General features: G+C 37.7%; 1 pseudogene across 1 annotated transcript; it reads right to left on the bottom strand.

The window, feature by feature from the left end:
* Window positions 1-2433: 2433 nt before the first annotated feature.
* On the bottom strand, window positions 2434-3073 carry LOC311169165 (nascent polypeptide-associated complex subunit alpha-like; annotated as a pseudogene). The gene has a single exon. The product of its transcript is annotated as a nascent polypeptide-associated complex subunit alpha-like (transcript).
* Window positions 3074-4157: the final 1084 nt, after the last annotated feature.

Here is a 4157-nt window from a genome sequence, read left to right on the forward strand (position 1 = left end):
ACACCGCAGGCAGGGGTGCCAGGGGGCCACGAGGCCAGTAGGCCTCTAAGCCCCCAGCAAGTCTTCACCCTGGGCTGGGTTCTCGGGCCTTCTTTCTCCCCATTCTCTCTCCTGCCTCTTCCCTGCTTCTCTCCTGCTTTTGCTTCTCTTGGTGACTACCTCAATACTCCTCTGGTGGCCCACAGAAGTAAATAATACAACTAAGTAACAACTGCAGGTGCCCCATCAGGCAGGGCAATCCTAATGGTGGGAGGGCAGAAAAGTCTGAAAACCATTTACCCTACAGTCCATTTGTTATGGGCTATCTTGTCTTTTTAATTTCTAGGTTAATCATAACATTTTTTTTCTATTTTTCCAATGGGTTAACTGATGTATGAAAAAGAAGAAACCACCTTGGTATAACTTTAATTTTGACCAGCTTCTTATATAAAGTTTTCTGCAATCCAGGCACTATGAATGCTTTGGATTTATAACTCTAAATATGAATGTTAGTGGTTTAAAGGAAAAAGAAAAGAAAATTACAAATATGGATTTCAGTAAGGATATATATAGATATGCATATGTAGTATACAGTAACCATTTGCATGAATACATATATATATAAAGTCATAAGAAAATTTTACTTGTTTGTAACAATGGAAATTTAATATTAAATAAAACAAGGCCCTAGCAATCTTCAAAATATTTTAAATTTTAATGGAACACATTAAATTCAAGAAAGATTAATAAGGATTCTTCTGTTCAACCATGTAGTGCTGATCTGCTTGCTTCTTGAGCTAAAATGGTTATACAAGTCTATCTAGAAAATGTATTTTTTTTATTTCTATGGAGTTCTCTCACATACAGCACTTCCAGTGAATATGGTCCTGATAATTACTTCCATTAAACCAATTTAGAAACCATATATTTTATGTACGAATAAGAATGGAAGCAAATTAGCTTCAAACACATACTGTGCAAAGTTCTGTGACTACATGTGGAAATTGAGGACTATTGAGAAATGCTACTTTCTTTTGGATGCCTTTGTCAATTGCATGACACTGCTAACAATACAACAACAGGGAAAAAACTGACTTCACATCTTGAAAAACAGCAACACAGTAGTCTTTTATTGAACAAAACTGCAGGAATTCTGTAAATATTTTTGGAACCACAATTCATTTTCATTCCCTGAAATATGTTTGCAATTTTTCATGCAAGTCAATTTATACTATAAAAGAGAAAATAAACTACAAACTTTGTAATATGAGTACAATAGGACAGTAATATATGCATTACTCCAATTAAATTGCATAAGTCCTTACTTAAGAACTTTGGATTTATATTTGAAGCCAAATAATTTGAAAGCACTCCTTTTTCTATCATCTCTTTACTTTGATTCCAATTGTCCTGGCTGGTATTATTTAAACAAAAGTATGTTTTAGAAAACTATAAACATAATGATAACCTCATTTTTAAGAAAAAGGTTTTATTTATTGTAAATCTGGGGACTTATTGATAGCTAATGGTCTTCCTTATTACAAAAGGATTATAAAGTGTAGAATCTTGACAATAGCTCAGGAAACTCTGAGACAAAGAAGGAGACAGTAGCTCAGTGGTGTGTGAGTCCAGGTGTCCAGTTATTTCTGATATCCTGCTTTAGCTTTGCCTTTCCTGTAGCTTAATTGCTGACTCTTTCCTTAGATTCCATTAACTCTTTCCTTAGATTCCATTAGACATTTTTTTTTTGATCAAACTAATTTGATTCGGGTGCCTTCACACATGACCAAGAATTTTAAGGAGTCATTAAATATTTTTATTTTATGTTAAAAAGAGGTGACACACAGTAGAGCATTACTCAACTATACAAAGATGAAAGTCGGTCATTTGTGACAGCATGGCTGGAACTGGAGGGAAGTAGGTTAAACAAAATAAGCCTGATAGAGAAAGACACAACTTGGATGGTTTTGCTCATCTGTACATTATTAAGAAGCAAGCCAAAGAATCATAAACAAACAAAAAACCCTAGAAAAAATTTTACTTTGAAATTGAAGCCATTTAGTAGAGGAAGGAGAAGGTAGAGAGTGAGTGAAGGAAGAAGCACACTGGACTATGGTGGGAAACTATGGCTGCCTTGGTGGTGGTGGATGTGGTGTGGTCACACACATCTGAAGAGTTGGAATCCTAAATTTCTCAGTCATATACAGTTTTCCAAATCAATTTTATTTACCCTAATTTAAATTATATATATATATATATATATATACACACACATATGTAAAGATGTGGATAGATTTTGGAAAAAGAATAATATGATCCAGTTTGTATTTCTTTTTTTTTATCCAACAAGAAGCCATAACTTTATTAAAAATATAAACAGTACAAATTTCAAACCAAGCATCAGTCACTCTTTTGAAACACCAAAGGGAAAAAAAAGTCCCCTTTTGCGGATGACTACATTGTTAATTCCATAATAACAAGTACAAAATCATTACTGTTGTTCAAGGCTCGGACTGCCTTTGCTCTGGACACATTTGCTTGTGACATGACCAATTCTATGTCCTTAACTTCCACACCCTTTTCATTAACCTCTTCCTCTTCACTGTCCTCTTGTACAGTTGGAATCTGTGTTTTTTTCTTTAATGTTTGAGACAGCGTCACCTTGAACTTTGAATTTTTCGGCAGCTGCCAGCTATGCATGCTGAGATAAATCCTCCATCTTTGCTTCCCCCAAAACTATGTAAGTATGGGAAGCTGGGCCCTTGTAGACATCTTGTTTTGTGATGACAAAGAGGATAGTCTTAGATTTCCAGATAGTGACTCTAGTAACCCCTGTAACCTGTTGAAGACCCAGTTTGGACATAACCTTCAGTGATTTCTTTTCACTTGGGCCGTTTCTGCTTTACTGACTGGCTCTTCATTGATTTCAGCTGCTGCTGCTGCTGCTGCCAGCTGAGCTTGTTGTGTGGTTGCCTGTATGGAATCCTGTTCCTTGAATTCATCACTATCAGATTCTGTTCTAGACCTTGTCTCAGACTGGGGCTGTGGCACATCCTGCTCTGTAGCAGGGAGTTTCTTTGGCTTCCCCGGGCATTTTGTGAGAACGTGGAACCAAGATGGCGGCAGAGAGACCAATTTGTATTTTTAAAAATTACCTTGCTTACTAAAATTAACAAGGTCTGAGAAAGGTTAAGGGTAGATATTGAAAAATTATTATTAGGCAGTGAAGTAATAAGATTAAAAATGATGACAGCTAGGGCTATTATATTAGGGGGAATTGAGAGGGGCAAGAGGACTGCTTGAGATACAAGTGGAAGAAAAAAAATGGCAGAAACTGTTAATGGTGGGGCCTCCCTGGTGGCGAAGGGGTTAAGAGGCAGCACTTTGAAGTCATCCAGCTATTCGGTGCCACTGCAGCACCAGTTCCATCCCCCGGCCAGGGAGATGACCCACATGGTGCACCAGACCTCTCCTGTCTTGCCTGCTGCTCCCCTCAGCAGCATATTTCAGTCAATCCACCTGTTCTGCTCCCCACTCTGTCTCTGGTATATCTTCTCACTTCCCGCATCTCTGGCCTGTACCCCCAGTTCTTGTATGCATAAATAAATATATCATTAAAAAAAAAAGAAAGTGTAACTGTTGATAGTAAGGGAGTGTAAAGGATAATATCCAGATTGCTTATGTGAGAGGCAATGAGAGGCATGAAAAATGCAAATGACATTCACCATAATTGGGAGCATTAGGGGAGGATCACATTTAGATGAAAAGATTGTAAGTTCAATTTTGCATACATTAAATTTGAGAAGTTATTTTTACTTCTTCAATTTTTGTTGTTTGCCTATTTTCTTTCTTTCTTTTAAAAGATTTATTTATTTATGCATAGAAGAGCTGAGGTGTAGGACAGAAGACAGGTGGTGAGAGGATTCACCAGAGACAGAGTGGGGAGCAGAAGGGCAGATCTACTGAAATACACTACTTAGCGTTGCAGGGAGAAAGACAGGAGCGGTGTGCTGTGACATGTGGATTAGCTCCCTGCCTGGAGGTAGAACTCAGACCATTGTGGTTATACACTGAGACTTAACCCCTATACTATTGTTTTGGCAATTTCCCAGAGAAATCAGATGGCGCGCAGAGAGTTGGAGAGAGTGATTTAATTGTCACTCCAGTGGGCTCAGGGC

This window comes from Talpa europaea (assembly GCF_964194135.1).
Source record: "Talpa europaea genome assembly, chromosome: 1".
NCBI lineage: Eukaryota > Metazoa > Chordata > Mammalia > Eulipotyphla > Talpidae > Talpa > Talpa europaea.